Raw genomic sequence first — 24,850 nt, 5'->3', positions numbered from 1 at the left:
AAGGTCCTCATGCTTGTACAGCAAGTGCTCTTACCTCTGAGACATCTCCCCAGAACCTCTTCTCCTTTTTGACAAAGTTCTCCTGTAGCCCAGGCTGACCTCAGTGTTCAAGAAAGATGACTGTCAGGCTGGAGAGATGGCTTAGCGGTTAAGCACTTGCCTGTGAAGCCTAAGGACCCCCATAAGAGGCTCGATTCCCCAGGACCCACGTTGGCCAGATGCACAAGGGGGCACACGCAGCTGGAGTTTGTTTGCAGTGGCTGGAGGCCCTGGTGCGCCCATTCTCTTTCTCTCTCTCTCTCTGCCTCTTTCTTTCTCTGTCTGTAGCTCTCAAATAAATAAAAATAAACAAAAAAAAAAAACAGAAACAACAACAAAAAAACACTTAAAAAAAAAAAAAATGACTGTGGGATCCCCCTGCCTACACCTCCCAGGTGCTGAGATTACAGATGTGTGCCACCATGCCCATTTTATGTGGTTCTAGGGATCAAACCCAGGGCTTTGTTCAGGCAGGCTAAGTAAGCATTCTGTGAATTGAGCTACATCCCAAAATGTTGTCAGTAAGTTTGTTTTTGCTAGAGATCATCTACATAATACAACAGTGAGCAGATAAATTATGTGATCCGCACTTTGGAAGGAAAAGGGAGTTCATTCAATATTGTTATCTTCGGGTTTCTGATAGACATCATTTGGCTTAAGTCCAAGTAAATGAACTTCTAAACAACACAGGAAGAGAAGGACAATGTCCACAAGTACTCAGTAGGAAGAAGAGTCCATCTATACGCCATGAAGATAACCTTTGATGATCTTAAATAAGATGTTATGTCTCGATGACAAAGGTTAGCATGTAGGAGTGCTGTGTGCCTACCACTGCTAGTGTAAGGATGGGGCACAATTCACACTTCTCTCCTTTAACAACAAATTAGAGTCTTGAAACTAGACAAGAGCCCTTGAAAACTAAATTTAAAAATCCCAGCATTTGAGAGGATGAGGAAGGAGATAATTTTTTTTTTTTCAAGGTAGGGTCTCACTCTAGCCTAAGCTGACCTGGCATTCACTATGCAGTCTCAGAGTGGCCTCGAACTCTCAGTGATCCTCCTTCCTTGCCTCCCAAGTGCTGGGATCAAAGGCATATGCCACCATGCCCGGCTGAGGATCATGAAATTGAGCCCCATGTGGACCTCATACCCAGACTCAAACAAATCCAAAAATGAGCCAGGTGAGGTTGAGCCTTTAATCCCAGCACTCAGGAAGCAGAGGAAGGAGGACCACTGTGACTTTGTGGCTGCCCTGAGACTACAGACTCAATTTAGGTCAGCCTAGGCTACAGCAAAACCCTACCTCAAAAAAGGGGGGGGGGAGTCATTGGAGAGATGGCTTAGTGGTTAAGCTTGTCTGCAAAGCCAAAGGATGCAAGTTTGATCCTCCAGAACCCACGTAAGCCAGATGCACAAGGGGATGCATGCATCTGGAGTTTGTTTGAGGTGGCTGGAGGCCCTGGCACGCCCATTGTCTCTCTCACTCTCTACCCCTTTCTCTCTCAAATAAATAAATAAAATATATTTTTAAAAATTTAAAAAAAAATGTGCTGGGAGTGGTGCTTTGTGCCTTTAATCCCAGCACTTGGGAGGCAGAGGTAAGAGGACTGCTGTGACTTCAAGGCCACCTTGAGACAACATAGTGAATTTCAGGCCAGCCTGGGCTAAAGCAAGACCCTACCTCGAAAAACCAAAAAGAAAAGTTCAAAAGCAAAGCTAAACCACAATAAATAACAACAAAACTCAATCAAAATTAACTCTTAACTTTAAGGCAAAAGTTCCCTTATCTGCATTGGACCCAGAAAGCATTATCAGGACAGAAGGTAGGTTTTTGTTTTCCTACCAGGAAAGACAACTTGAATGAAAAGCCCTCAAATTAAATGACAGCAAAAAAGGAAAAAGTTTACTTACCCCTTCTAGTTCACATTGGTAACTGTAATATTCCCTTTTGTCTCTTTCTGCATTCGCTTCTCAGTGCCACACAACTTTTAAACTCCTAAGAGCAGACATTAGATTGGATCTTAGTCAAAAGGCCAGGAAATGATTGCACACAATTTTTAAACACCATAGTTGTATTTGAAGTTTTGCACTTCATTGGTGTTTTTTTTTTAATATTTTATTTTATTTATTTGCAAGGAGAGAGATACACACACATAGAGGAAGTATGGGCACGTCAGGACCAACAGCCACTACAGAACTCCAGATGTGTGCGCCACTTTGTGCATCTGGCTTTATGTGGGTACTGGGGAATCGAACTCAGGTCACTAGGCTTTACAGGTAAGCACCTTAATCGCTGACCCATCTCTCCTGCCCTGTATTTTTTTTTTTAACTTTAGTTTATTTGCATGGGAGAGAGAGGGAGAGAATGGATGTGCCAGGGCCTCCAGCCATTGCAGAAAACCCCAGATACATGTGTTACCTTATGCATTTGGCTTACATGGGTCATGGGGGATTGAACCTGGGTCCTTTGGCTTTGTAAGCAAGTGCCTTAACCCCTAAGCCAACTCTCCAGCCCTGCTTGCTTTTATTTTTTAACTTTTTTTCAAATTTTTATTAACAACTTCCATGATTATAAAAAATCTCCTATGGTAATATCCTCCCTCCCCCCCCCCTTTCCCCTTTGAAACTCCATTCTCCATCAAATCTCCTCCCCATCTCAATCAATCTCTCTTTTATTTTGATGTCATGTTCTTTTCCTCTTATGATGGTCTTGTGTAGGTAGTGTCAGGCACTGTGAGGTCATGGATATCCAGGCCATTTTGTGTCTGGGGGCAGCACATTGTAAGGAGTCCTACCCTTCCTTTGGCTCTTACATTCTTTCTGCCACCTCCTCTGCAATGGACCCTGAGCCTTGGAAGGTGTGATCGAGATATTACAGTACTGAGCACTCGGGTCACTTCTTTCCAGCATCATAATACCTTGTGAGTCATTCCAAGGTCAATTTTCAGTATCAGGGATGTATTCCCTCCCATGGAGCAGGCCTACAGTCCAATTAGAGGGCTTTTGTTTTTTTTAAGGAGGGTCTCACCCTAGCCTAGGCTGCTCTGGAACTCACTCTGTAGCCCAGATGTCCTCAAACTTATGGTGATCCTCCTACCTCAGCCTCTTGAGTACTGGGATTCAAGGTAAGCCAATGCTCCCAGATGAAGTTTTGCCTTTAAATCATAGTAAAGGCTTCATTGCATTTGTGAAGACATGCTTTAAATAATGTACACTTAAGGATCAAGAATGAAAATAAAAGACAAGAAAACTTTTAGAGGTCTATTTCCACTTTGAAATCATGTCTAATATAAAAAATTCATCTAGGGCTGGAGAGTTGACTTAGTGGTTAAGGCATATGCCTGCGAAGCCTAAGGACCCATGTTCAATTCTCCAGGTCTTATATAAATCAGATGCACAAGGTGGTGCATGCATCTGGAGTTCCTTTGCAGTGGCTGGAGGACCTGACACACCTATTCTCACTTTCTCTCTATCGCCCTATCTCAAATAAAATAGATAAAAATTTCTTCTAAAGTAAATAAAGAGGACTGGAGAGATGGATTAATGGTTAAGGTGCTTGCCTAAGAAGCCTGAGGGCTCAGGTTCAATTCCCACAGAACCCACATAAGCCAGATACACAAGGTGGTACATGCATTTGGAGTTTGTTTGCAGTGGCTGGAGACTTGACGTGCCCATTCTCTTTTTAGTAAATCAATAAATAAAATATTTAAAATAACAAAGTAAAGAAAGAGTCACCACCACCCCCCACCATACACACATACACACACTTTCTGAAAGGCAGCTAGAAGAGTCATTAGTTGTGTAATGCCCAAGGTGATGTTTGATATGAGTAGGATTTACTGAACAATATTGCAAAGATTTGTAAAACCTGAATTTTCTTTTTTTGTTTTTTATTTATTTTTTAATTTTTTGGTTATTGTTATTTATTTGAGTGTGACAGTGAGAATCAGAGAGAGAGAAAATGGGCACCCCAGGCCCTCCAGCCACTGCAAACAAACTCCAGACACATGCGCCCTGGGGTACCGAGCCTTAGGCTTCACAGACAAGTGCTTAACCACTAAGCCATCTCTCCTGCCCTATTTATTTTTTATTTTAATTTTTTTGGTGTTTTGAGGTAGGGTCTTGCTTTAGTCCAGGCTGACCTTGAATTCACTATGCAGTCTCAGAACTCATGGCGATCTTCCTACCTCTGCTTCCCAAGTGCTGGGATTAAAGGTGTGTGCCACTATGCCTGGCTTCACTCTTTCTTTTTTTTAATTATTTTTGGATTTTTTTTGAGGTAGAGTCTCACTCTAGTCCAAGATAACCTGGAACTCATTCTGTAGTTCCTGGCTGGTCTCAAACTCACAGCTATCCTCCTACCTATGCCCCTGAGTGCTGGGATTAATGTGCCACTAGGCCTGGCAAAGTTTGAATTATCTTTTTTTTTTCTTTTGGATTTTTGAGGTGGGGTCTCACTCTAGCCTAGAATGACTTGGAATTCACTACATAGTCTCAGGGTGGCCTTGAACTATGGTGATCCTTTCACCTCTGCTTCCTGAGTGCTGGGATTAAAGATGTGCGCCACAACACCCATCTTGAATTTTTAAAGGTATTAAGTATATATGTTCTTGGTCTGCTTGGTCATCTGGTTTTACTGACTCATAGGTGTCTCCTCTGTCCTGAGGTGCACAGAACTGGTACCTGAGAGGTTTGCACATGTTAGGCAGGAAGTGAAAGTCATAGAGTGACTATATGAACCAAATAAAAATGCTGGCACATGCCGGGCGTGATGGCATACACCTTTAATTCCAGCACTCGGAGGGAGGCAGAGGTAGGAGGATCGCTGAGAGTTCAAGGCCACCATGAGACTCCATAGTGAATTCCAGGTCAGCCTGGGCTAGAGTGAGACCCTACCTCAAAAAAACAAAACAAACGTTGATATGAACTCTTACCACTTCGGAACGTTTCAACCATATCAGGAAAGCACATACAGTTGATATCTAAAATCAACCTGTATACTGAAGATATGTGGGCTGGGAATGTAGCTCACCTGCCTGCCTAGCATGCTCAAAGCCCTAGGTTCAACCCCATCACTGCATAAACGTCCAATCCCAGAACTCAGGAGGAAGAGGCAATTCTCAACCAGTCTGAGCCAGTTGAGACCCTGTCTCAAACTAAAACAAAATATAATGCTTTTCATATTCTGACCAGAAAAGGTAAAGTGAAATTGACCAGACAGTGAAATTGGAGGAATTTCTATCACATTTTTTAAAAAATTGAGCATTCTGGCCTGGCGTGGTAGCACACACCTTTAATCCCGGCTCTCGGGAGGCAGAGGTGGGAGGATCAGAGAGTTCAGTGCCACCCTGAGACTACATAGTAAATTCCAGGTCAGCCTGGACTAGAGCAACATACTATCTCAAACAAACAAACAAAACAAGCTGTAGAGATGGCCTAGTGATTAAGGCACTTGCCTACAAAGCCAAAGGACCCAGGTTCAACTCCCCAGAACCCACGTAAGCCAGATGCACAAAGGGGCACATGCATCTGGAGTTCGTTTGCAATAGATGGAGGCCCTGAGCGCCCATTCTCTATCTGCCTCTTTCTCCTTCTCTCTCTCTCTCAAATACATAAATAAATAATTTTTTTAAAAAAAGAATAAAAAACAGTTCCAAACAGGCCTCAAGCTCACTACCTACCTGAAGATGACTTTAAACTTTATATATATATATCCTACCTCTGCCTCTCAAGTGCTAGGATTAAAAGCATGCACCACCATGCCCAGCTTAAACATATTTTATTTTTTTATTTACTTGAGTTGGGGGGGGGAGACAGATAGAGAAGATGGGCATACTGGGAAATGAACTCCAATGCAAATGAACTCCAGATGCCTGCATCACCTTGTGCATTTGGCTTTACATGGGTACTAGGGAATCAAACCTGGGTCCTTTGGCTTTACCAGCAAGCACCTTAACCACTAAGCCATCTCTTTAGCCCATATTTTTAACTATAATTTTACTTGTTGTATTTATGTGAATGTGGGCACACATGTGTCACAACACACCACACATGTGGAGGTGAGTGAATGACCTTGGTGTTGGTCCCTGCTTCCCACTTTTTTTTTTGCTGTTGTTTTTGTTTTGTTTCCACTCTAGCTCAAGCTGACCTGGAATTCACTATGTAGTCTCAGGGTGGCCTCAAACTCACAGCAATCCTCCTACCTCTGCCTCCCAAGTGCTGGGATTAAAGGCGTGCACCACAATGCCCAGCTTTGTTTCCCACTCTTTAAAATTTATTTATTTATTTGCAAACAGAGAGAAACAGATATATAGAGAAACAGACAGAATGGGTGCACCAGGGCCTCTAGCCAGTACAAATAAACTCTCTATTGATGTGCCACTTTGTGCTTCTCGCTTTATGTGGGTACTGGGGAATTGAACTTGGGTCCTTAGGTTTTTGTTGTTGTTGTCTGTTTTATTTACTTGAAAGTGACAGACAGAGAGAGAAAGAAAGAGACACAATTATGAAAGTTGTCAAAATAAATAATAAATTTTTTAAAAAAAGGTAATTGAGGGCTGGGAGGATTGCTTAGTGGTTAAGGCACTTGCCTGAAAAGCCAAGACCTAGGTTCCATTCCCTAGGACCCATGTAAGACAGAAGCACAAGGTATCACATGATTCTGGAGTTCGTTTGCAGTGACTAGAGGTCCTGATGCATCCATTCTCTCTGTCTATCTACCTTTTTCTCTCTCTAATAAATAAAGTCATTTATAGTTTTTTTAAATTTTTTGTTTATGTTTATTTATTTGAGTGTGACAGACAGAAAGAGAAAGAGGCAGATAGAGAGAGAATGGGCATGCCAGAGCTTCCAACCACTGCAAACAAACTCTGGATGCATGCGCCACCTTGTGCATCTGGCTTACATGGGTCCTGGACAATTGAGCCTTGAACCAGAGTCCTTAGGCTTCACAGGCAAGTGCTTAACTGCTAAGCCATCTCTCCAGCCCCCTTTTTTAGTTTTTTGAGGTAGAGTCTCACTCTAGCCCAGGCTGGCCTGGAATTCACTATGTAGTCTCAGGATGGCCTTGAACTCACAGTGATCCTTCCACCTCTGCCTCCTGAGTGCTGGGATCAAAGGCATACACCACCACACCCAGTTATTTTTTTAATTTTTGGAATATTTATTTATTTGAGAGTAATAGAAAGAGCAGAGAGGAGAGAGAGAGAATAGGTACACCAGGGCCTCTAGCCACTGCAAACAAACTCCAAAAGCATGTGCCACTTTGTACATCTTGCTTATGTCAGCCCTGAGGAATTGAACCTTAGTCCTTTGGCTTTGCGGGCAAGTGATTTAACTGCTATGCCATATCCTCAGCCCAAATAAAATTTGTTTTGGTTTTTCCGAGATATAGTCTCACTCAAGCCCAGGCTGTCCTGGAATTTACTGGGTAGTCTCAGAGTGGCCTCAAACTCATAGCGATCCTCCTACCTCTGCCTCCTGAGTGCTGGGATTAAAGGTGTGCACTGCCACACCCAGCACCAAATATTTTTTTCAACAGCTTTATTCACAGTTAATTCACATAACATATTTTTTAAACTTTTTAAAAAGTAGATTGCTGAAAACTCCACATGCTTAGGCTGCAAGGTCACTGTGAAATCAAGCTGGAGCTGAACTGAAAACCCCTCCCTGTAGACCAGGTGACAGAAAGCAGAAAAAAGCTATGCTGCATGCAGTCCTATGGGAGAGAGAAGTCATCAGTGGAATTAAACAACAGTAGACACTGCAAGCCTTACATTTGGTCAGCCAGGCCAAATGAGCCAACGCGTGCAATAGTGGCATGTTTGTTATATGGGAAACAACTGCTCTCTAATTGGATTGGAGGCCTGCTCCATGGTACTGAAAACTATGAAGGGAGAGGTCATGAGCCCTAGGGGTGTAATACCTGCTGTTGTCTGGCTAACTGAATAGATTATGCTCACCAAACTGCCCAGTAAGCACTACATTTAATGTTCATATTCATATATCAATGCTACTCTCACTTTTGGATTAGAGAAGCTTCTCTTTTCAGACGACAATGACCTCGGGGATGACTCAAAAGGCACCATAGTGCTGAGAAGAAGTGACAAAGGAGTGTTCAGCACTGAAATATTTCTATCACAACCTCCAAGGCTCAGGGCCCGTTGCAGAAGAGGTAGCAGAAAGAACGTAAGAGCTAAAGGAAGGATAGAACTGCTTACAATGCAGTTTTCCTGACACAAAATGGCCTGGATATCCATGACCTCACAGTGCCTGACACTACTTACACAAGACCCTCATAATAGGAGGAAAAGATGATAACATCAAAATAAAAGAAAGACTAATTGAGAGGGGGAGGCAATATAATGAAGAATGGATTTGTGAAGGGAAAGTGGGGGAGTGGGAATTATCATGGAAGTTTTCAATAAAAAAGTTATAAATAAGCTGGGCATGGTGGCACACACCTTTAATCCCAGCATTGGGGAGCAAGAGATAGGAGGATCATTGTGAGACTACATAGTGAATTCCAGATCAGCCAGAGCTAGAGACCTTACCTCAAAAAAAAAAAAAAAAAAAAAAAACTTTAATCCCAGTACTTGGGAAGCAGAGGTAGGAGGATCTCTATGAGTTCAAGGCCACCCTGAGACTACATAGTTAATTCCAGGTCAGCCTGAGCTACAGTGAAACCCTGCCTCAGGAAAAAAAAAAAAAAAAAAAGTTATAGATAGGAGCTGGGTGTGGTGGTGCACCCCTTTAATTCCAGCACTGGAGAGGCAGAGGTAGGAGGCCATCCTGAGACTACATAGTGAATTCAAGATAAGCCTGGGTGATCTGGCTAGTACTGTACCCTACCTCAAAAAAATATATTTATTTGGGGCTGGAGAAATGGCTTAGTGGTTAAGGCATTTGCCTGCAAAGTCAGATGACCCTGGTTGGATTCCCCAGGACCCACGTAAGCCAGATGCACAAGGGGGCACATGCATCTGGAGTTTACTTGCAGTGGCTGGAGGCCCGGGTGCATCCATTCTCTTTCTCTCTATCTGTTTCTTCCTCTCTCTTTCTCAAATAAATAAGTAAAAAGTTATAAATAGCCGGGCATGGTGGCTCACGCCTTTAATCCCAGCACTCGGGAGGCAGAGGTGGGAGGATTGCCATGAGTTCGAGGCCACCCTGAGACTCCATAGTGAATTACAGGTCAGCCTGGGCTACAGTGAGACCCTACCTTGAAACCCCCCCCCAAAAAAAAGTTATAAATAGAGCTGAGAGATGGCTTAGTGGTTAAGGTGCTTGCCTGAAAAGTCAAAGAACCCAGATTTGATTCCTCAGTACTCATATAAGCCAGATGTACAAGGAGGTTTGTTTGCAGTGGCTAGCAACCCTAGCACGCCCATTCTCTCTCTTTCTCTCTCATAAACAAATAAATTGTGTGTGTGTGTGTGTGTGTGTGTGTGTGTATGTGTGTGTGTGTTTTGTTGCTTTCACTCTAGTCCAGGCTGACCTGGAATTCACTATGTAGTCTCAGCGTGACCTTGAACTCACAGCGATCCTCCTATCTCTGCTTCCTGAGTGCTGGGATTAAAGGCGTGCACCACTACACATGTGTCAGAGGGAGGAAAAGAGGAAAGGGAAGGGAGAGGGAAGAGAAATGAAAGGAATGGCCATGTGCAGTAGCTCACATCTTTAATCCTAATAGTCAGGAGACTGAGGTTAAAGGAACACCAAGAGTTCAATGCCAGGCTGGGCTACACACTGAGTTTCAAATCAGCCTGGACTACAGTAAGACATGACTCAAAAGAAAGAAAGCTAGGCATGGTAACAGTGGCACACACCTTTAATCCCAGCACTCAGGAGGCAGAGGTAGGAAGATTGCTGTGAGTTCAAGGCCACCCTGAGGATATAGAGTGAATTCCAGTTCAGCCTGGGTGGAAAAACAAAAAAAGAAAAGAAAGAAATAGAGGAAGGGAGGAAGAAAAGGAAATAAATGGGAATTATCAAATTCAGACAACTTTAGCAATATTTCTAGAAAGCTATAGCTATTTTGAATATAAAATAGACCAGATTTTCTGCTACACTTTCTCTGGTGGCCTATGTCCATGACATAGATGTAAACGAAAGTTTAAAAGGCGGAGATCAGGGCAGAAGATCAAAGAATGAGAAATAGGCTGTGGTCAGTTCCACATCAATAGCATGTAGCCGCTGCCTCCGCCTATTTCTTGATAAAAACCCATTAATTCCCACTCCCTCCTGTGCTAACATTCATTTCAAGAAACGTCTGCTTGGAGCTGCCGAGCACATCCCTGTTTTCACACTGAGAGGAGCAACGCTATAGAACCAGGCTGAGTGGTCTGAAGTAGGTCTGCTGACCTCAGCATCCGGCTCCACTCACCGATGAAGTCCTTTCGGGGCCTCAAGGGGGGCTTATCACTGCCTCTTCTGCCTGGGGTGGAAGGAAAATCAGATAAGCACACAAAAGGTTATACAGTGACCAAACAGGGACAAGCATGTCTACCCTGGGATGATGGCAAAACCCAGAAGTCTTCTGTTATTTTTCCATTTGATTTGTGTAAAATATTCCAAGGGTATAGATTTTTATCTGTTAAGTTTCTTAAATAAATTTGCTAATTTTGGAGAAGTTAGATTTACAGAAAGAAGGTAATGTGTGGAATTAATACGACTGTCCTAAAATGTGAGTCTCTATCCTACCACAACTGGCTCCAATCTTCCTTCAGTATCATTGAAACATGATACGTTGAGGTCATACATACAGTTGGCACCTTCCCAATATGTATACTTTTTTTCAGAAGTAAATCTTAAAAAAAAACAAACAAACTATTTTTACTTATTTGTAAGCAGAGAGAGATAGAAGAGAGACAGACAGAATGGGTGTGCCAAGGGCCTCCAGCTGCTGGAAACAGACTCAAGATTCACAAGCCACTTTGTGCATCTGGCTTTATGTGGGAACTGAAAACTTGAACTCTGGTCATTGGGCTTTGTAGGCAAGTGCCTTAACCACTGAAACATCTCTCCAGCCCAGAAGTAAACCTTTTTTTTTTTTTTTCTTTTTCGAGGTAGGGTCTCACTCTAGCTCAGGCTGACCTAGAAATCACACTATAGTCTCAAGCTGGCCTCGAACTCATGGCGATCCTCCTACCTCTGCCTCCTGAGTGCTAGGATTAAAGGCATGTGCCACCACGCCTTTTAATTAAAGAATGAAATACACTCTATCGTAAAAAGTATAGAATACCATATGTATAGTTTTTGTAAGTAAAAGGAGTACAATCTACAAAATATTTGGGTTGTTTTAGCTTTTTTGAGACAGGGTCTTTTATAGCCAATGCTGGCTTCAAACTTGCTATGGGCCGGGCATGGTGGTGTACACCTTTAATCCCAGCACTCGGGAGGCAGAGGTAGGAGGATCACCATGAGGTCGAGGCCACCCTGAGACCACATAGTGAATTTCAGGTCAGCCTGAGCTAGAGCGAGACCCTACCTTGGGGAGGGAAAAAAAAAAACAAAAAACTTGCTGTGTAGTTAAGGATGATCATAACCTTCTGATCTTTGTGTCTTTACTTCTCAATTGTTGGAATTACAGGCCTATAGTACTGTACCCAGCTCAAGTTTTTCTTTGTTTTTTGTTTGTTTGTTTGTTTTAATTTGAGAAAGAATCAAATAGAGAGAGAAAGAGTGTGCCAGGGCCTTTGGCTACTGCAGAAGAATTCCAGATGCATGCACCACCTTGTGCATCTGGCTTATGTGGATCCTAGGGAATTGAACCTGGGTTCTTTAGCTTTGTAGGCAAACACATTAACCAAGCCATCTCTCCAGCCCTTTAAAAAAAAAAAAAATGCCGGACGTGGTGGCGCACACCTTTAATCCCAGTACTCAGGAGGCAGAGGTAGGAGGATTGCTGTGAGTTCAAGGCCAGCCTGAGACTCCATAGTGAATTCCAGGTCAGCCTGGGCTAGAGTGAGACTCTACCTCAAAGAAAACCTATGTATTTGTTTGAGAAAGAGGCAGACAGAGAGAGAATGGACACACCAAACTGCAAACAAATTCCAGAGGCATGTACTACCTTGTGCATCTGGTTTATGTGTGTACTAGGGAATTAAACCTAGGTCCTACCTGGCATGGTGGCGCACACCTTTAATCCCAGTACTGGGGAGGCAGAAGTAGGAGGGTCACCATGAGCTCAAGGCCACCCTGAGACTACATAGTGAGTTCCAGGTCAGCCTAACCTAGAGTGAGACTCTACCTCAAAAAACAAGAACAAAAACAAACAACAACAAAAAGACCTAGGTCCTTAAGCTTTGCAGGCATGAGCCTTAACTGCTAAGCCATCTTTCTAGCCCACCAGCCCTTTTGTTCTGATATATAATTATTGTGCTGAAAATTGGACCCAGAGCTTTACACATGTGAAGTAAGCACTCTACCACTGAACTCTGAACTTTTTTTTTTTTTTATCCCCATTAATATATAAAGGCCAGCAAGCCTGAACATTCTCTTTGAAACAAACGTCTCACATAACCAGGACATTATGGTTTGGGGAAGTAATCTGGAAGTGCAGATTTCATGCTTTAGAGTCAGGACAGCAGATTTTCTTTTATTTGTATTTTAATTTTATTTATTTGCAAGCAGACAGAGAGAGAGAAGAGAGACAAAGAGAGAGAGAATGGGCAAGCCAGGTCCTCCAGCCATTGCAAACAAACTCCAGACACATGAGCCCCTTGTGCATCTGGCTTACGTGGGTCCTGAGGAATTGAACCGGGGTCCTTTGACTTCACAGGCAAATGTCTTAACCACTAAGCAATCTCCCCAGGCCCAGATCTTCTTTTAAACAAGAACACAGTATGTCCTACCAGGAAACCATGAAGTAACTTCTCCTGTAGCATTAGCGGCCCCATTTGTTGATCACTTACCATGGGCCAATGCCATGCCCAGCCCTCTACAAACATCAGTTCATTTGTTTCTGAATGCAGTACTGCTCTTGTCATGTTTCTTTATACAGATGAAGATATTCAAAGGCCAGTCTGGTCCTGAGTAGAACAGAAGCTATCAGGCAAAAGCAAGCATAGTAACCAAAAATCCATCGCTCCGCAGAGTGGTCCCCGGAGTGGACTCATTCTTCTGGATCATTGGTTGAGGACATCTGAGAGGCGAGGTCACAGCACAGCCACTATTTTGTGTGCTGCTGGCTCCTGCCCCCTCCTCCTCTCTGCTGGAGCCCGTCAGTGGGGCACAAACATTCTCCAGGCTGGGGAAGCTAAAGAACAGCCAGCTCAAAAGATGAGGAAAGACTGCTCTGGAAACCCTGCCCGGCAACATGCCAGGTCACTCCTGGCTAAGATGGGACAGACGTTTCTAAAGCCAATGAGAACTTAGCTACCAACCAAGGGCAGCCTCGGAACACGCCCCAGAGCATTAAGTACCCAGCCCTGCCCGCTGCACACAACGTTAGGCATGGCTGTTTCTCCCAAGTCAGTGCGCCAGCTGCTACCAGGGACAGCTTTCCACCACTAGTAGAATTACAAATCCCTGAGGCTTTCTTTTTGAATGTATGGGTGCAGTGTGAATGGGGGGCAGGGGCCGCACATGTGTGCACAAAGAGGCCAGGAGGTTGGCAGGTTGACATCAGGAATCTTCTTCAATCATTTCTCTACCTAATTTTTTTTTTTTCTAGGTAAGGGTCTCACTCTAGCCCAAGACCTGGAATTCACTATGTAGTATCAGGGTGGCCTTGAACTCATGGTGATCCCCCTACCTCTGCCTCGTTAGTGCTGGGATTAAAGGCGTGTGCCATCACGCCTGGCTTTTCTTCTTCTTCTTCTTTTTTTTTTTTTTTTTTTTTGAGACAAAGTCCTCACACTAGCTTTAGGTGTACTAGAACTCACCACGCAAACCAGGCATACATTTCCTGCAATCCTCCTGCCTCTGCCCCCAAATTCTGGGATTACAGGTGTACACCATCTTGACTGGCTCTCTGAAGCTTTTTCAAGGACCAGGTACTGCCAGGTATTATGCCAAACACCTGTGATCCTAGTTACCCAGAAGGTAGGGGCATATGGCCAGAAAGTTCCAGATTTACCTGGGCTACATATTGAAAGCCATGGACTGATATAGCAGCAGTTCTCAACATTGCACTGACAGAGATCTCAGTTTGGTAACATTATTCTCCCCAGTGCTCAGAACAATAATCTGCTTGTTTTGTTTTGTTTTGTTTTGTTTTGTTTTGTTTTGTTTTGTTTTTTGTTGCTGTTGTTTTTGGTTTTTCGAGGTAGGGTCTCACTCTGGCCCAGGCTGACCTGGAATTAACTATGTATCTCAGGGTGGCCTCGAACTCACAATGATCCTCCTACCTCTCCCACCTTAGTGCTAGGATTAAAGGTGTGCGCCACCACGCCAGGCTCATCTTTTTGGGGGAGGGGGGCTTTTCTTTTTTTTATGTATTTTATTTTCATTCATTTGAAAGAGAGATGTACAGAAATAGGCAGGTAGAGATAGAAGGAGACAGAATGGGTGCACCAGGGCCTCCAGCCACTACAATGAACTCCAGATGCATGTACCCCTTGTGCATCTGGCTTATGTGGGTCCTGGGGAATCGAACCTGGGTCCTTTGGCTTTGCAGGCAAGTGCCTTAACCACTAAACCATCTCTCCAGCCCTTGCTTTTCATTTTATTTTATTATTTTTATGAGGAGCGAGGTGAGCAGGATATGATGTATATGTGGGAGTGCATGCCCACCTAGAACAATACTTTGAATTCACAACCAAGGCGCGCAGGACCAGGAATATGGCTCAGATATTAGAGTGCTGGCTTGGGTTCAATATCCAGCTCTGTAAAAATGGATGTGGTGAAAAAAAAATTTAAAAAAATTTAAAAAATTTAAAAAAAAATGGATGTGGTGGAGCACACCTGTAATCTCAGAACCCAGGAAGTGGAGACAGGAGTAGCAGGGGTTTTAGAACATCTGCTACACAGGAAGTTTGAAGTCAGCATGGGCTACATGAGTCCCTATCTCAAAAAAAAAAAAAAAAAAAAAGAAGTTATCTGGGCATGGTAGTGCACGTCTTTAATCCCAGCACTCTGGAGGCAGAGGTAGGAGGGTCACCATGAGTTCGAGGCCACCCTGTGCATACAGAGTGAATTCCAGGTCAGCCTGGGCCTACCTCAAAAAAAAAAAAAAAGGGGGGGGCTGGAGAGATGGCTTAGCGGTTAAGTGCTTGCCTGTGAAGCCTAAGGACTCCGATTCGAGGCTCGGTTCCCCAGGACCCACGTTAGCCAGATGCACAAGGGGGCGCACGCGTCTGGAGTTCGTTTGCAGAGGCTGGAAGCCCTGGCGCGCCCATTCTCTCTCTCTCCCTCTATCTGTCTTTCTCTCTGTGTCTGTCGCTCTCAAATAAATAAATAAATTAATTTAAAAAAAAAATCCCCTTAAGTCCTCTCCTCCCTCTTTAAAAAAAAAAAAAAAGAAGAAGAAGAAGAAGAAGAAATAAATGAATGAAACCAAACTGCATTATTTTAGTCATATGACAGTATTCTTTTAGGTTTGCTTGCAAATATCCAGCCTTAGCCTTATCTCATCTGATGGAATGCTTTCTTGTGAGCCCTTACAGTTCTATGGTGTGCCTCAGGAGCCATGACATAGCTGTGGCTTGGTTTAAGTGGACCACCAGCTTCTGAGGAGATTTATCAGCACATTTTAGATAAACAGAAGTCAGAGGTATGTACAAGATTGTTGAGGGGCATTGGGAGGAGGAGGAGGAGAAAGGGCATCAAAGACTTGAAGGCTGTTAGAGGCAAAGGCATCCAACTTTTCTCTGCGTCCCATTTCCTGTCATCTGGACTGGCATGTCTTACCAAATTCTTGCCTTTGGTGCCACTTTTCAAATCCTGAAAGAGGAGCACATCAGAGCAGGATTCATTATCTTTTAAAAAGTTTGAGCTCAAGTCACAATGAGGCAGACCTATACTAACTGATACAAGCAACATTCAAGTCAGGCAGGTAGCATGTTTACTGTAGCATTGCACATAAACAGAGAATGGGCCGGGCGTGGTGGAGCGTACCTTTAATCCCAGCCCTCGGGAGGCAGAGGTAGGAGGATTGCCATATGTTCGAGGCCACCCTGAGACTACAGAGTGATTTCCAGGTCAGCCTGAGCTAGAGTGAGACCCTACCTCGAAAAAGAAAAAAAAAGAGAGAGAGAGAGAGAGAGAGAGAGAGAGAAATGGGGCTGGGCACCAGCCCTCAGGAGGCAGAGGTAGGAGGATCACCATGAATTCAAGGCCACCCTGAGACTACATAGTAAATTCCAGGTCAGCATGGGCTAGAGTGAAATCCTACCTCGAAAACCCAAAACAAAAAAAAAAAAAAAAGGGCTGGAGAGATGGCTTAGCGGTTAAGCGCTTGCCTGTGAAGCCTAAGGACCCCGGTTCGAGGCTCGATTCTCCAGGACCCAAGTTAGCCAGATGCACAAGGGGGCGCACGCGTCTGGAGTTCGTTTGTAGTGGCTGGAGGCCCTGGAGCGCCCATTCTCTCTCTCTCTCTGTCAATCTCTCTCTCTCTCTCAATATCTCTCTCTCTGTGTCTGTTGCTCTCAAATAAATAAACAAAAAAAATTAAAAAAAAAATATTTTAAAAAAAAGAGAGAGAGAGAAAGAGAGAGAGAGAGACAGAGAGAGTAAGAAATGGTCTGGACATGGTAATACAAATAGACATCTATAGTCCCAGGGAAATCATGAGAGGGAGGCTGGCCAAGGCTATAGAGTAAAACCCATCTCAAAAGAGAGAAACAGGGGTGCACTGTGTTTTAGCCTGTAATTCCAGGTGCATGCGGCTAAGACAGTAGAAGGGTGCGAGTCTAGTGGTTGGAGACCAATCAGCATAGACCCCTCTTCAAACAAGAGACAAGGGGGTGAGAGTGGAGGAGGAAGAAGACCTATGTATACGTAAGCACTGCAGGACGCCTGCAGTAATCTAGGATGCTCCAGGGAATGAGGAGGCTGAAAAGTCCCCTATATTAACACAGCCTTCTATAGCTTTATCTTTTTTATAGTATGAAAAGGTAGTCACAAACTAAGATTACTGTGTTTCAGAGGAGTTAGACTTCCCAGACTAACTAATCTATGGGACTTTCAAATGTTATATCCAGAAGTAGCACAAAGAGTCCAAAGAGTCACCCAGGTATGTCTTACACAGCTGATAGTTTCACCCAGGAGGGCTTTTTTTTTTTTTAATTTATTACTTTAAGCCAGACATGGTGGCACATGCTGTTAATCCCAGCACTTGGGAGGCAGAGGTAGGAGGATCACTGTGAGTTCAAAGCCACCCTGTGATTACATATGGAATTCTAGGTCAGCCTGGGCTAGAGTGAAACCCTACCTTGAAAAGCAAAACCAAAAAATATTTATTAATTTGTATATGTATGGGTGTGTGCACTCACACCGGGGTCTCTTGCTGCTGTAAATGAATGCCCTTCTGGCTCTCCATGGGTGGCTAGGGAATTAAACCCTGGCTAGGCTGGGAGGCTTTGCAAGCAAGCACTTTTAATTGCTAAGCCATCTCCCCAGGCTGGCCCAGGCTGACCTGGAATTCATTATGTAGTCTCACGGTAGCCTTGAACTCACAGCAATCCTTCTACCTCAGCCTTTCAAGTGCTAGGATTAAAGACGTGCACCACCACGCCTGGCTGGGTATTGTTTTTTGTTTTAGAACTCACTCTGTGGTCCTACAGTGATCCTCCTTCCTCTTGTAATCAAGTGCTGGAATTACAGGCATGAGCCACTATGCCTGGCTCTCACCAAGAAAGGTTTTGTTTTTATTATTATTATTTCATTTTATTTCACAGGGTTTCATGTAGCCCAGGTAGGCCTCAAACTAGCTATATTGTTGAGGACAACCTTGAACTCTTGTTCCCCCTGCCTCTACCTCCCAAGTACTGAGATCACTGATGTCTGCCACCACACCCAGCTTGCTCCTTTGATTTCTTTCTTCCTTCCTTCCTTCCTTCCTTCCTTCCTTCCTTCCTTCCTTCCTTCCTTCCTTCCTTCCTTCCTTCCTTCCTTCCTTCCTTTCTTTCTTTCTTTTTTTCTGGTTTTTCGAGGTAGGGTCTGGTTCTAACCCAGGCTGACCTGGAAGTCACTATGTAGTCTCAGGGTGGCCTCAAACTCATCAGGTCCTCCTACCTCTGCCTCCCAAATGCTGGGATTAAAAGCATGTACCATTACATCCAGCTATTTTTGTTTGTTTATTTGAGGGGGAGAGAGAGAGAGAGAAAGAAGCAGATAGAGACTGGGGAGAGAATGGGATTGCCAGGGTCCCCAGCCAGTGCAAGTGAACTCCAGACCCACGCACCCCCTTTGCATCTGGTTTACATGGGTCCCGGGGGAATCAAATGTGGATCTTTTTTTTGGAGGTAAGCACCTTAACCACTAAGCCATCTCTCCAGGCCCCTCCTCTGATTTCTGAGGATTGACATGTCCAAATGGTGAAAGAAAAACCACAGGCTTTAAAATGGGGAGCACTTTCCCATCTGTTAGTAAATGAAATCCATTCCTAACTCTCTGAAGAGACGATCATGAAGAAAGCCTCGAAGTATAGATTTTTCTATCCCTACATGTGAATATGGATCAAGATTGACACCCAGTGGTCAATTTTTTTTTGTTATTTTTGTTTATTTATCTGAGAGAGACAGAGAGGGACAGAAAGAGGCAGATAGAGAGAAGGAGAGAGAATGGGCACACCAGGGCCTCCAGCCACTGCAAATGAACTCCAGACGCATGCGCCCCCTTGTGCATCTGGCTAACGTGGGACCTGGGGAACCGAGCTTCGAACCGGGTTCCTTAGGCTTCACAGGCAAGCGCTTAACCGCTAAGCCATCTCTCCAGCCCAAGATTGACACCCAGTGGTCAAATTTAATCCTTTGTTTTTCACTGAAATTTCTTCTGTGTAATTAGCCTTTTTCGTTTTTTCTTTTTTTTAATGTATGTTATTTATTTATTTGATACAGAGAAAGAAGCAGAGAATGATAGGGAGGGAAGGAGAGAATGGACACACCAGGGCCTTCAGCCCCTGGAAACGAACTGCAGATACACATTCCCACTTGTGCATCTGGCTTACGTGGATCCTGGGGAATCAAACTGGGATCCTTTGGCTTTGCAGGCAGATGCTTTAACCACTAAGCCATCTCTCCAGCCCCCTCCCCTTTTTTGTTTTTATGTACTGTGGTTTTTTTGTTTGTTTGCTTGTTTTTTGTTTTTCAAGGTAGGGTCTCACTCTAGCCCAGGCTAACCTGGAATTCACTTTGTAGTCTCAGGGTGGCCTCAAACTCACCCCATACCTAGCTTTTTTTTTTGTTTTTGTTTTTGAGACAGGTTCTGTTGGGTATAGCCCAGCTTGGCTTCAGACTCCTATCCACCTGTCAAGGATGACAGGTGTGAACCACCGTATCTGACTAACTAGCCATTAAACACAATTTCAATAACTACCTAGGCCTTAAACTCACTTCATAGCCAGGCAGGACTGGAACTTGTGATTGAGTCACTTGCTTCGGCCTCCCAAGTAGCAGGTACACAGTCCTGGGCCACCTTGTTTTGTTCTCCCGAGGCCAGCCAGGATGACGTCGTGAGTTCCGGTCCTGCCTGGGTGGCAATGTGAGAACCTATCTCAAATAAATAAATAAACAAAAGAGTGGGAGAAGAGAGTGGAGGAGAACGATAAACACATACTATGAAGACATCATTATTTTGTACTCTAACAAAAAATACCAACTATTAAGTTTTGTTTGTGTGTGTATGCGCACGCGCGCGCGCGCACAGACACATGAGCATGTCCCTGCATGCCAGTGTCTCCACAAATGAATGCCAGACACATGACTGCTTTTGCATCTGGCTTTACATGGGGCTGGGGAAGTGAACCCAGGGCCAACAACCTTTGCAAAAAAAAAAAAAGGCTGAAGAGATGGCTTAGTGGTTAAGGTGCTTACTTGCAAAGCCAAAGAATCCAGGTTTGGAGCTGGGCATGGTGGCGCATGCAACAAGACAAAGTAGATACTACTATCCCTGTTTTATAGATAAGAATTAAGCCTGGTGTGGTGGTGCACACCTTTAATCCCAGCACTCGGGAGGCAGAGGTAGGAGGATCACCAAAAGTTCGAGGCCACCCTGAGACTACATAGTGAATTCCAGGTCAGCCTGAGCCAGAGTGAGACCCTACCTCGAAAAAAAAAAAAAAAAAAGAATCCAGGTTCAATTCCGCAAGACCCACATAAGCCAGATACACATGCATCTGCAGTACATTTGCAGTGGCTAAAGGCCCTAGTGCACCCATTCTCTCTCTCTTCCTCCCTCCCTCCCTCTTTCTTTACCTCAAATAAATAATTTTTTTTTAAAAAAAAGCAATGTTGGTGCTGAGTGTGGTGGTACACACCTGTGATCTAATCGCAGCTCTCAGGAGGCTAGAGGATTGCAACATGCTAGGTCCAGTCTGAGCTACACCATGCGGGGCCAGCCTGGGCTACATGAGACACTCACACAAAAGATTCACAATGTTTGGAGCACAGAATTATTATTACTTAGAGCTGAAAGAAGCGTTCCAAGGTCACATAGGCATCTGTGACTAAAGAGTGCTTGGGTTTGCAGTCCGGGATACCTGTTGGCAGCCTCAGAGGTAGCTACTAAACACAGGGTCGCTCTGGCTCCCACTGATGTGATAGCTGCATCAGTGAGATGCAGTGTCTCTGGGCCTGGGATACCAAGTCCACCATGAAACTGCCCACACACAGAGGCTCCCTGTGTCAACTGCACAGGAGTAAAATTCAAAGTTACTTGAGGGCTGGAGAGATGGCTTAGCGATTAAGGCACTTGCCTAAGAAGCTTAAGGACCCAGGTTCAATTCCCCAGGACCCATGTAAGCCAGATGCATAAGGTGGCACATGCATCTGAAATTTGTTTGCAGTGGTTGAAGGCCCTGGCATGTCCACTCTATCTGTCTCTCTCAAAATAAGTAAATAAATAAATAAAATATTAGAACAGAAAGTGCTGGTGTAGATGTTCTCTCACTAGAGTAGATGCCCTAAGATGGATGGCCTACCAGGGCCAGGTTCCTTCATGTTTTCCGTCCACCTCCAACAACAACATATAGGAAGTGATCACTGGCTGGGTGTGGTGGCACATGCCTTTAATCCCAGCACTCGGGAGGCAGAGGTAGGAGGATTGCCATAAATTCGAGGCCACCCTGAGACTCCATAGTGAATTCCAGGTCAGCCTGGGCTAGAGTGAGACCCTACCTCGAAAAACAAAACCAAAAAAAAAAAAAAAAGGGAAGTGATCATTATTTGGTTCACAGTTATGGAATCTGAAAGTCAGAGGCTCCAAATCAATGCTTCTCCTGATTTTTTCTCTCGTTCCTGCCTAACCTTGCCAGGCTCTGGATTCTTTACCCATGCAAGGTCTGCCAATCTAGTCTTGGCATACATCACCATTTTCTGTTTTCACACTTACTAACCCTACCTCCTATGGTGGGCTTTGGGGACACAGCCCCTGTCGTTCCATACTTAGGTCCAGGGTAGTGTGTCACACGCCTTCCCTTTCTCCGCTCAATCCCAGCGTCCCCTCCCTCAAGCCTGCCATTGTTCCCAAAGGTCCAGTGGGCTTCCTGTCCATTACAGTACATAGCACCTAGAGTGGAGACGTAACAAATCCACAGATTATTCCCTACCTTAGAAAATAATGCATTTCATTGGAATGGATAATTGTGATTCACCATTAAGGGAAAAGAAGCCAATGTTTAGAGTGTATCTCACTGTTTTGTTTTTCTTCCAAGGTAGCAGCTCACTGTAGCCCAGACTGACCTGGAATTCACTATATAGTCTCAGGCTAACCTCAAACTCACAATGATCTTCCTACCTCCGCCTCCTGAGTGCTTGGATTAAAGGCGTGCGCCACTATACAAGGCCCCTGACATTTTCGTTTCCAAATGACATTTTTTAATATTTTTATTTATTATTTGTTTGCAAGTAGAAAGAGAGAGACAGAAAAAGCATGAGCACCCCCAGCGGCCCACCTCTGCAAACAAACTCCAGATGCATGTGTCACTCTGTGCATCTGCTTTTACATGAGTACTAGGCAATCAAACACCAGCCAACAGGCCTTGCCAAAGTGCCCTGAACCTCCAAGCCACCTCTCCAGCCCTAATTATTTTTTGTGGTTTGGGTTTTTATGCGGTGCTGAAAATTGAACACATCCTCACAATAAATGGAAGGCAAGTGTCCTACTGCTGAGCTGCCTCCCCAGCCTCACCTTATTTCAAACTCAAGAGATAAGGGGAGCAAAGCAAGTTCGAAGCCAGCTGCTCTACATAGCAAGTTCCAAGCCAGCCAGGGCTACTGTCTGGGAATCATAGTGAGCTCCAGGTCAGCTTGGGCTAAAGTGAGACCCTCCCTGGAGGAGAGGGGAGATGACCTTTAAAAAGGAACAGTTTGGTACCTACACAAGACCTTCATAATAGAAGGAAAAGATCATGACATCAAAATAAGAGAGACTTGGGCTGGAGAGATGGCTTAGCAGTTAAGGCACTTGACCTGCAACGCCAAAGGACCCAGGTTCGATTCCCCAGGACCCACGTAAGCCAGATGCACAAGGGGCACACACATCTGGAGTCCGTTTGCAGTGGCTAGAGGCCCTGGCACCCCCATTCTCTTTCTCTCTTTACCTGCCTATTTCTGTATCTCTCCCTCTCTCACTCTCTCTCAAATAAATAAATAAAAATAAAATTAAAAAAAATAAGAGAGACTGATTGAGAGGGGGAGGAGATATGTTGGTGAACGGAGATTCAAAGGGAAAAGTTGGGGGAGGGGAGGTATTACCATGGGATATTTTTTATCATCATGGACGTTGCTAATAAAAAAAAATTGGAAAAAAAAAAGAAAAGAAAAGGAACAGTCTGGGATGCCTGGGAACAAAGGGTGGCATAAACTGGCAGCATTGCCTATCTTAATTTGATGTTGATAGTTTTCTTCTTTTGTGTTCCTATTGTCCTCTAGTCAATGAAGGGGGGATGGGTAAATGGAGTTACTGACAGCTCCCATACTAGTTTCTAGTCATAGGGATTCTCTTGTTCAGGCCGCATTCCCACATTCCTTGCCTTTTTATCTGTTGCCTCTATATGACTCCTAAGATAATCATGTAAAATGTTTATCACAGTACCCTGGTACCTAACTGCTCGGTAAAGATTAGCTATGGTGAGCTGGGTGTGGTGGTGGATGTTTGAAATCCCATTCCCCGGGAGGGAGGATGGAATCAAGAGGATCTAAGAGTTCAAGGTAAGCACCAGGGAGGCAGAGGTGGGAGGATCACAGTGAGTTCGAGGCCACCCTGAGACTACATAGTGAAGTCCTGGCCAGTCTGGGCTAGAGCGAGACCCTACCTCGAAAAACCAAAAGTGACCTTGAGTTCCTGATCCTCCTACTTGTCCTTCTCAAGAGAAGTGGGCGGTCACACCTGGTTTATGCCTTGCTGGGGATTGAATCCAGGAATTTATGCATGCTAGGCAGGCTCTTGACTTACTGAGTTACATCCCCAGTGCAGGTTTTTACTTAGTTTCTTTTTTGTTTTATCTAACTCTACCAATTGAGACCTTGTGGCTCCACAAAGTAAAGGAAGCAATAAATCCTCACCAGTCACGCCAGCTACTAAAATGCAGTCAAGTTGGCATGTTTCCCCTTACTTGCAGGACTCAGAGACAACCTTACACATGGGCCCCCCTCCAAGCTTGTTAGCCAGGGGAGACTAACAGAAATGTGTGCCATGATTCTGCTTGACAATGATGGGAGGGGAAAAATGCTAAAATATTAAACTGATGCAGTTTTGGTTATTCAACTCTTTTTTTTTTTTTTTTTTTTTTTGGTTTTTCAAGGTAGGTCTCACTCTAGCCCAGGCTAACCTAGAAATCACTATGTAGTCTTAGGATGACTTCCAACTCACAGCGATCTCCTATCTCTACCTCTCACGCCTGGCCAACTCCTTTTTGTTTTTTAAAGTTTTGGGTATTTTTTTTTTAACTTTTATAACTTTATTTTCAAACTCAAGAAGTTAGTTCCCATCAATGACGACAGTCTGTAGAATTTTTTTGAATGTGGTAACAGGGACATAGGTCACCAAAGTATAAAGCTTGTTTGGTGAATCATCCTCCTCATTCCGTTTCTTGGACAAGAGTGCGCGTATAGCATACAGGACATTACTTATTCCCCTTGGCTCAGACTGCTTTGTTGAGCCTGTTATCAACGCGCACACGGAGAGCTCCACATCTCCTTCATGGCAAACTTCCCGATCTCTTCAAGGGTCCCAGAGGCCCGCTCCATGGATGCCCTGTGAATGGCGATGGTGTCCTCTCGGCTCACCACCTTGTGGCTGGCAGAACAGCCCTTCTTTTTCTCGCCACCCTTCTTAGTGGGAGCCATTTTGCTGGGCCCAGGTTGGAAAGCTTTTATAAAAAGTTTTATTTATATATATATTTATTTATTTATCTATTTACTTATATATTTATTAGAGACAGAGAGAGGGAGAGAGAGAGAGGGAGAATGGGCGTGCCAGGGCCTCTAGCCCCTGCAAACGAACTCCAGATGAATGCGCCACCATGTGCATCTGGCTTATGTGGGACCTGGAGAATTGAACCAAGATCCTTTGGCTCTGCAGGCATGTGCCTTAACCACTAAGCCATCTCTCCAGCCCCCAACTGCTTTAAAAAAATAATTAAAAGATAACACTCATTTTTTAAAATTATTTATTTGAGAGAGAAAAAGGAGAGAGAACGGGTGCACCAG

General features: G+C 44.2%; 1 pseudogene; it reads right to left on the bottom strand.

The window, feature by feature from the left end:
- Positions 1 to 24,119: 24,119 nt before the first annotated feature.
- Positions 24,120 to 24,487, bottom strand: LOC123460285 (annotated as a pseudogene).
- Between the last annotated feature and the right edge of the window lie 363 nt (positions 24,488 to 24,850).

Source organism: Jaculus jaculus, chromosome 4, assembly GCF_020740685.1.
Source record: "Jaculus jaculus isolate mJacJac1 chromosome 4, mJacJac1.mat.Y.cur, whole genome shotgun sequence".
NCBI classification, from domain to species: domain Eukaryota; kingdom Metazoa; phylum Chordata; class Mammalia; order Rodentia; family Dipodidae; genus Jaculus; species Jaculus jaculus.
This window is presented reverse-complemented; position numbering and strand designations above follow the sequence as displayed.